Source organism: Zonotrichia albicollis, chromosome 9 (assembly GCF_047830755.1).
Source record: "Zonotrichia albicollis isolate bZonAlb1 chromosome 9, bZonAlb1.hap1, whole genome shotgun sequence".
NCBI classification, from domain to species: domain Eukaryota; kingdom Metazoa; phylum Chordata; class Aves; order Passeriformes; family Passerellidae; genus Zonotrichia; species Zonotrichia albicollis.
Window position 1 is genome coordinate 35,984,705 of NC_133827.1, and position 9,492 is coordinate 35,994,196.

General features: G+C 45.6%; 1 long non-coding RNA gene across 2 annotated transcripts; it reads left to right on the top strand.

The window, feature by feature from the left end:
* Positions 1-2,673: 2,673 nt before the first annotated feature.
* LOC141730070 (uncharacterized) lies at positions 2,674-9,086 on the top strand. 2 transcript variants are annotated; one of them, XR_012581529.1, is made up of 4 exons: positions 2,674-4,400; positions 5,738-5,833; positions 8,028-8,246; positions 8,442-9,086. It is a non-coding gene; the product is annotated as an uncharacterized LOC141730070 (long non-coding RNA). The 2 variants fall into 2 exon arrangements; XR_012581528.1 differs by having other exon boundaries at positions 8,028-9,086.
* Positions 9,087-9,492: the final 406 nt, after the last annotated feature.

Consider the following 9,492-nt stretch of genomic DNA (forward strand, 5'->3'; position numbering starts at 1 on the left):
CACAAAAGCAAAAAAAAACCAACAACAAAAAACTCCAACCCCAAAACCTCCTTGGGTTTTGAAAGCTTTTTCCTACCCTGTTCCAGAAGGGGCCATTAATCATAGAGCATTTCAATTGCAGAAAATCTGACTATTGAGTCAAAGAGTCTTTTTGAGCCTAACCAGATGTGTGGGGCTTTTGTAAGCCACTCTCCACATCACAGCAGCTCAATATAGTTAGCATTGCTCAGAATATTCATTGCCAGTGGCTGTAAATATGTCTGTATGCATTTCATTGTAGAGACCCCTGCAAGCATCTCGGAACCAAAACTTTCCCTCCACACCCCAGCAACCGAAATGAGATTATGCACTGATTGCATAATTGCTGCATAACAAGGTTTGCTCAGCCCCTCCGTGCACAATGCCTGTTTTCAGAGCATTTAATGGCAGAGCCATAATGGGCACCAGCTTGAATAGCCTGATGCCAACGAGGCATTGCATTTCCCAAAGCAGCTTGAGTCTGCAAAATCTGGTCCAGCTGCTCAGCACACAGAAGGGTGACAGGGGAGGGCTCCCAGGAATTGGAATGTGCATGGGGAAACACTCCTTCCCCACTCTGAGGTGGGCTGCCTGGCTCCTAGCACTGCCTGGGCTGTTTCTTCAGGCTACACAAGCCAGCTCCATTAATGCTGTGACCTTCACATGTGTTTTGCCTGCACCAGCATTTGTGAATCTGGACTGATAATGCTCTCACTAATTTTGCTCTGTCTGCTGCTGCTCTGGTCTTTCCTCTTTGCTCTGAGTGAATGATTTAAAATGGCTCAGATCCCACACAAGGCTTGTTTTTGTAATGAGTTAGGCAGCAAATTTGCTCATGTATTCAGCCCTGGCTTCGTCCTGAGTGGTATGGATCTGGAACAGCCCATAAACAGCAATTTGCTCATCTTTTAAGCTCTATTGTTTAGGCAATGGGTTTTACTTGGATGGTTGAAGGCCAGCCCTCTCTGCACACAAAATGTTTTCTCTGCTCCAACAATAACTACAACCCTTTCTTTCTGCTTTGCATTTATTTGCAATTAAAATAAATGGACCAAATGCTACCAGATGAAACGAGCACGAATTCCTTGTTGACTTACCCACAGCTCCAACAGGTCCCCTGGCCCCAGGGTTGCTGCTTGTCCTCTGTGCCCTTGCACACTGCTGATGTCCTGGCTCTCCTGTACCAGTCCTTCAGGGACTTTGGGGTCTTTTTTCAGCCTGGAAGGGGCATGGGGATGGTGCACAGTACTTACAGCAGGGTTCTGCACACACAGGTTTATTCTGGGAATGTGAAGGAGCAGAGCTGGACCTGTCTCCCTGTGACAACAGAGCTGTCCTTAAGTGCCTGCCTGTTCAAAGAGAGTGGCAAAGCAAAGATTATGGGTCTGAGCTGATTGAAGGTAATTTTTTTAAGGGTTAGGTTGAAACCTTTAGGTTGAAACATACTGTCTGGGAAAAAAAAAAAAAAAAAAGGTGAAGCATTTTGAGAGATTTTCAGGCTCTTTAATGTCAGACACATACACTTTGGGGAAAGAGGTTTTCCTGCTCTCATCCTTTCATTATCCACCCTCTCCTCCAACTGGTGGAGGAGCACCAGCTGGAATGGCAGTGGAGAAAGGGAGTCAGGACAGGACAAACTCAGGGCAGCACAGGCATGCCTGTGCCATGCTGGAGAAATCCACCTTCCTCACTATTTTCTGTTGGTGATATAGCCAGCAGAAAGCTATTTGGAGAAAGGCTTTCTAAGTCTGAAGTGTGCTAAGGGAGGCACTCAGGCTATTGGGAAGGTAATGCCCCTGTTGAAGTTCTGCACCCTTTCTTACTGTGCTCACTCATGGCCATAAATTGATGAGCAGCTTTCATGGGAAGGTTGGCAAAGTGAGCTTTACTGGTGGAGCTTTATGGGCTATGCCAGAACCCTCAGCTGCACTGAGCACTCTGGGATGGAAGAGAAGTGGAGACAGATCTGGGATGGATGGAGAGCACTGGAGATGGATCTGGGATGGAGAGCACTGGAGGTGGATCTGGGATGGAGAACTCTGGAGATGGATCTGCATGGAGAGCACTGGAGGTAGATCTGGGATGGAGAGCACTGGAGATGGATCTGAGATGGAGAGCATTGGAGGCACAGACAGTCAGCAAACACGTGGGGCAGGAGAGGAAATGCCAATGATTCCCAGGCAGATGTTCACTCCTGCCAAGTATGCCACTGGGCCTTTCATATCCCCACAGAGCAGGTATTTTCAAAGTTTTTCCTAGACCTCAGATTTTTAAGGTCCTTCTAGAGAGATGTACTGAGCAAAGAGTGTGGCCATTTAGGTTGGCCTCTGTCCCCACGGGGTGCTGGCACAATGCATTACCAGGTCAGCCTGATCCCAAACAAGCTGAATGCTCCAGGAGAGAGTGGTCACGGTGCTTTCAATCAATCTATTTTTATCAAAGCATGGGTGGCTTTGAGCATGGGTGCATTTGGCACCCAGGCACACCAACCCCATGACTGCTCCCAGCTGCAGGCACAGCCCCTGCCCCAGCCATGGTGAGAGGGAAGGGGAAAAGCCACAGTGGAATGAGGAGCTTGCTGCACAGAAAATGGACATTTTGACGGGCTCCCATTTCATATTAGAAATGTTTTGATTTCGTTTCCTCTGCAGAACATAAACAGATTTTGAAACCTCAGAAGTTGCCATGAGACAAAACCCGCCGTTTCCTGGCCAGCTCTGATTGTGGCTTGTGACCAGCCCTTGCCTATTGAAGTCAGAAGTTACACAAGGGAGGATCCTGGCTCAGCACAGATTTGTGTGGAGAAATGTGATTTGTCACTATCTCTTTAAACAAAGTTAACTCTTCAGTTAAAGATTTTTTTTTTGTATCTGTGTCTCTTTACTCCCAGCAAATCCCTGCAGAAAGTGTCCTACAGGCAGTGTGACAATGGGAAGGGCTGATGTAAATGTGTCACGGGATGTGAGCATGGCAATGCCTTTATCCCTGCTTTTATCCCTGGAGTGCTGGGATCTGAGTGCAGCCATGGGGCAGCATTCCTCATGTCCCAGCACAGCACAGACACCCCAGGGACTGAGCTGAGCCTGAAGCAACATCATCCACTTCCTCATGTGGGAAAGGTGCTTCCTTCTCCCCGTCCTCTAAATCCACAGGCTGAGACTTTTTGAGCTGTCTTGGAGATTTTAATGCCAGCAGAAAAGAAAATAAAAAGAAGAAGAAGAAATGAGCCACCCAATCCCTGCAGACAGCTTTGAAAATATCAGCTTTGTATTTTTGGGCAGCTCATGAGCTCAGGAGTGCTGACAAAGTGGCCAGAATTAGGGAAGAGCAAGACAAATGATGAATTGCTTGGGTAGAGGAGCTTGGCCAGCGTGGGAGAAGGCACTGAGGGTTGCACGACTGCATTGGAAGAGGAAAATATCCCAGGGGCAAGAGGTGGTTGGTGTCGAGAAAAATAAAAGCCAACAGTGGCAACACACCAGGAAACCTTTCCTCAGTCTGAACTTCAGCCCATTGTGAAACCTTCCCTGTGGGGAAACGCTGGAAACCCCCGAGGTCATGTCAACAACGGTGGGGCTGGCTGGAGCCGCAGGAGGCTGGGAGGAAATGCAGCTCTGGAGAGGGCTGGTGTACCTGGGCTCCTCTGATTCATCTCATCACATCAAAGCCACCGTCCTGCAGGGCTCCGTGCAGGCAGGGGCCTGACTGGCAGCCAGGAGCAGGAAAAGCCAATTTTGCCAATTTGGCTGGTTGGGCTACAACAGGAGAGCACAGACCTACTGCCTGTACAGGCACTAAAAGTACAGGCCAGGCCTTTTCTTTTGGATCAGGGTTTCATCTAAGAGAAAATCCTAATTTCACTGTCTGGTACCAAACAAGTTGATAGCACTGCCAAGGATTTATAAATATAGGACTTCTTTCAAGATAATCAGTGCTGCTCTTGACCTGAATTCAGGCTGTTAGGTTTTTCATCCCCTCTCATGACAATTTCATTTTATCGTCCCCGCCACTACACAGATTTTTCTGCAATGACTAATTTTGAAGATGGTAAGCTCACTGCTAAAAAACAGCATCAGAAATGTGTGGTTATCAGGAGCAGTGGGTGCCAAAGGCACAAATCTTACAGCTGTGTGAGGGGAAGCAACAACAGTCATCTGAATACAGAATTATTTGCATCCCATCTTTGTCCTAGTGCCTCTGTAAAAGAAAAACAATCCCCTTTTTTTCTCTAATGTCTAAGGAGTAACATCATAAAGCAAAGAATCCCTCCAAGTTACTGTTAAATTTCCTTTGTGGTGTCTGTAGCAATCCCTTAAAGGGTTAGCTCCGAGCATTTCTTAATTTTGCAAGGACAACACAGGAAACGACTGCAACTGTGTTGGGTAAGTACACAGATTGTTTTTTCAATGAATTCTTTGTGCCTTTGATTTCCGTTTATACTTCTGCATTCTGGTGCACCTAAGCAAATATTTCTGGGAGGAGCCAGGGAAAACTGAAGTTTTTTCTCAGAACTGACATTTTGAATATTTCCACCCAGTTTTCAAGTTGACTGAAAAATTAGTGTCATTGCTTGGGAGAAAAATTATCTGGTTTATTCCACATTTTTCCAATATTCAAATTCAAAATTTCAATAGTGTTTAGGAGCTGCAGGGTGTTTATTTCTTGCCTGGGCTCTGCAGTGCTCATCCACGCTGCTCTTGGGGAAGGATGAGAGTTATGTGATGTATCAGATCTGTCATGGCTGCAATTATCTGAGAAATCATTGCAGACCCTTTTTTATTGCAAGAAATAGAGCTATCATGTTTTGACCACAGCAAATTTTCAAACAGGGAAAGAAAAAATCACATTCTGTGCTGGCTTTTTCATGTGCCACTGATTGTTACGGTAATCCCATTGCCAAGTCCTTTGGTATCTGAAAGCCTGGGCAATTGTTGTTTTTAAAGCCTTAAACCACAGACTGTGCCTCCTGAAACCCTCAATATTGACTGTGCTGGCTCTTAGGTTTCACTTTTGAACGTTTGTGGAGATTTGGGGAGTTTCCAGCCCAGAGAGCAGCAGGGCTTGTTCATCCTGAGGCAGATGCTTCCAAAACACAGTGGGAGCAGGGCACACATGGTTCCAATTACCATAGAAGAATTAAAAAAACCCAAAACATTCTTAGAGGTTTCCAGACTTAGGCCTGAGTGTTTACAAAACTGGTTTCAGCTTTTAAGAATGTATTTCCTGGCTTTGAAGCAGAGCCCCTTGACTTGATGGGATGCTGGATGTGATCCCTGGCTGCTCCTGGGGCTGCAGTGCCAGAGTGGCTCAGAGCAGGGCTGATACCCAGAGCTCCATCCCTGCTGTGCCAGCCCCATACTGCAGTACTTCCATAAGGGTTATCTGGGATTTTTTTATGCCATTCCAATCTCTGAGGAGATTTTGGCCAGCCCCAGTTAGGAGGCACATTTGTATTCGGTGGTGTAAGAGCTAAAAACTTCAGAGTACCTCAGAATCACAGTGGGGAAGCAGAGACAATGTCGTCTCTTGGGACACCAGTGCTGGATCACTCCCTGATGTGACTTTCTCTGTGTTTTTTCCATAGCCATTATAAACACCGTAAAAAAGCACTAGTCCAATCAGTCTAAATAGAGTTTATTGTACATTAATGCTTTTATATTAACATTTTAAATATACATTATGTCCTTTTTGCCCTCTGTTTTTCTTCTTCTTCCATTAGCAGAGAAAACTGCTGTTTTATTTTATGTCCCTTCACTTCAGCACTTGATGTACCTCCACGAAAACCTGCAGTTATTCCATAAAATCAGTCACTGAGGTAAATAATAACAATCTTACCCCATAAACCTGCTGAATCTGTTGAAATACAGCAAAAGATTAGAGCAATCATTATTAATATAAACTACAAGAAAAGAGAACATTAGCTGAATCTGTTATAAAAAAAAGAATTTTTTTTTTCCCAAGTTGGTTTTAATTTCTAATAAATAACAGAAAATTTTTTTTCTGGGAACATGAAGGATAGTTTTATAGCCTCAGTCTATCAGAAATAATGCCCCGTTGGCTCTGTTCTCTGCCACACACACACTGAAGAGCTCAGACTCTAAAGCACCAGCTTCTCTTCTTCAGATACAGGGCAAAAATACTGATAATGAACATTTCATAAAAGCACAAAGACCTTTATCAAAGGGAAGGATGCATAATGCATTTTCAGTGTTATCATTATTATTATAGCACTTGCCTTTACACAATTATTATTTGATGTTTTGGTTTGCTTGAGAAGAACATCTGAAAAAGATCTTCTAAGTCAAATCCAATGCTTTTAAAAGGCACTTAATGAATGTTTCTTGCTGTGTTTATGTTGAAAGGTTATTTGTTTGGAGAACATCTGTCATTTTTTTGTGCAAAATATTTGAATTTTGTAAGTCTATTAGTGAGATTACTTGTGCAATGGGTATATTTTCCCCAGTCCTGCAGGAGTCTCCTATATAGTGATTTAGTGCTTTTGGAACCTGCCTGGCTGCCCTGGAGATAATTTTTTTCTTAATTGGTGGAGATACAGATCCAGTCTTTCCAGAACATGCCTGATGTGTTTGCACACGGCAGCACAAGGACCTGGGCATCCTCAGCTCCTCTGTGCTGCTGGGACATGGAGAGGCTTGGAAACGCCCCATGGGAACAGTTTTTGACCTTGCCATGGGCTTCTTTTGAATAAACCCAAATTGTGGTCAGATAGAGCCTCCCAAAACACCCATCATCTGGGCTGTGGGAAGCCCGATTCTGTGTTATTTCACAGTAATACTAAAATAAATTTTTTTCCCCTTACTATTGATCCCACCCCCTAATTTCCTGAGGAATTCCTGTAAAATTCCCCAAGGGGTTGCACATGGGAGGGGACATCCACTTCCAGGTCAACTCAAATGCATCATCTTAATTACACACAGCAAAATTTGATGCCCACTTGTCTCACCTCACGATGGGGGAGCCAGGAGGTCGACACAGCTCCATCTGTGGTGCTTCTCCTGCGCATGGGGGAGTAAATAAAAGCAATGCTGGGATCAGGAAGGGTCATTTCCTGTGCTTCCCTCAGCCTTCCCAACCTGGTGCCCTGCTGGTCCTTGTCCATCACTGTGGGGCAATGTCTGGGAAAATCACTGGGAGGGGTGGATGGTTTTTCACCTGGGGATTCAGTTCAGGCTCCCTTCTACACCACCCTGACAATTGAATTTAATTGATGGAATACTAAACCACCTCACATTTGTGTTAAAATTAAATAGTATGGACCAGACATCTGAGAACCAGGCAGGGCAAAGGGTTTATTATTTTTTCTCCCTTCTTAGCGTCTCTTTTAACGTTGCAAAGGCTGCCAGAACCTGAGTGGTGTTAACACAGAAAATGTCACTTTAAATTGAGAAGTTTATCACTTCAGCTCTCCTTTGCCTCCTTTCTCTGACCAGTTGGTGTCTGGCAGCACGACCTCATCTCTCATTAGCGCCGAGGCAAGAGACGAGGCCGAGCTTGGGCGATCTGACAGGCCAGGCCCTTGTTTTTACAGATTGCCTTTAGCAGCTGAACTTGTCAGACATTTTAGGTAGAAAGAGCAGAAATGAGTAATGGAGGCATCTGATTATAGCCATAAAATTCACCCAGCCCCAGAAAAACCCAAGCAGATATTTTAAGTGTGTGTTTGCAGGCTCCAGGGCTGCCGAGGCTGCTGCCAGCAGTAACAAACTCCCATCATCCGATCCCAGCCCAGCCAGCTGCTTTATTTGGGTGAGGTGTGGAGGGCAGAAATTCCCTTTGCTGATTTCCACTCCCAATGGCACAGTCTGCACAGAAACCCAATAAGCCAGGGCTGTGGCTAAGCCTTACTTCTATTGCTGCTCCCTTGGGGGATTGGTGTGAATGGGGTTTTCAGCACTCCTCAGGGTCTCTTTGGGGAGCAACACTGTTCTGAGATTCCTCAGCATGGCTATATCAGATAAAGCACCTAAACCTCTGCCTTTGGCAACCAGGAGAAGCAGAAGTGGCCAGAAAACTACAGAATCGTAGAAAAACCTGATTGGAAGGGATCCACAAGGATCATTGGGTCCAGCTCCTGGCTCTGCACAGGACAACCCCAGGAATCACACCATGTGCCTCAGAGTCTTGTCCAAATGCCTTTTGAACTCTGGAAGGATTGAAGATGTGACCACATCCCTGAGGAGCTGTTCCAGTGCTCAACCACTGTCTGGGTGAAAAGTCTTTCCCTACTATCTAACCTAAATACAGGGATGCCTCTGGTTCTGGCAGCACTGCCCCATCTCCTTCTCAAGGTGTGGGGGCTCAGGAAGCAGAGGCTTTTCGCTTTCCTGGTTAGAATTTTACCTTTTGCTCATATTTTGACAGCACTGACAACAGCTTTGCATTTTGCTGTGTTTCTACAACAGAAAAATGAGGATGGTTTCAGCCTGGGATTGAAGCAGAAGGGAGCAAATTTCTCCTCCAACGCTCAAACTCCTAAAACTGGGCACGTGTGTCCTGGAAGTAGAAGGATGGTGTGATCATGATGCATGGACACACAGAGGAATGTCATGAAGCCAGACAGCACTGGACTGGCTCCAAGTGCTGCTCTCAGTTTTCCCCATGTTAGTAGGCAAGTGGCCACATCTCCAGTGGAGGTCAGACTGACCTTGGGAAATGCAGGCAATGCAGCTCACCAGGTTTGTAAACTGAGTCCAACACCAGGAGCTGTAAGATGAGGCGGCCCAGGCCAGAAACCTCAACCCCATGACCTGACTTGGCCAGCCCTCTGTGACCTCCCAAACCTACACTTTATCATGAAACAGCAGATCCTGTGTCCTTTTGTGGTCATCCCAGCCAAGGTCACACTGGCACAAGGGGTTTAATGCTGAGACTGAGAGAAAAATTTCTGTGTGTTGAGCTGACTGAGAGGCTGAAGATGGTGGAAGGAGAGCCAGGGCTGACACAGAGCAAGGGAAAACTAATGGCTTTTAGTGTTTCTCATTTATTTTTCCCAGTTACTTGGAACACCTTCTTTTGAGGATTTTTTTTGCCATTTTTGCTTTACAGCAATTACCCCTGATTGTTTCAAACTATTAGCATTCAGAAATAAAGCATGATTATCTCTTTCCAATATTTTTCGTGGATTTTTGACTTCAAATCCATCCAATAAACCCAACCTGAATTAATGAGCCTACCTAGGCAGTTTTTAGATAAAAGCAAAGGCAAGGAGGCATTCCTGCTTTTCCTGCTGCTCGTCTGTGCCCACCAGGCAATTCATGCTGCTATTCCCTGCAAATAAAAGGAAATGGTCCCAAGGAGTGAGTGCTGCCATAGCAGAACCCCTTTTTCCCAGTTTTCAGAGGACACCTGATGGTATTAGCAGCAGCAGAGCAGTGGTGTTTCATCTCCCGTGGTTTATGTGCAATTACACAAGGGCAGTTCATGCCCAGGCGCTGCCAGAAGCGCTGCCTGCTC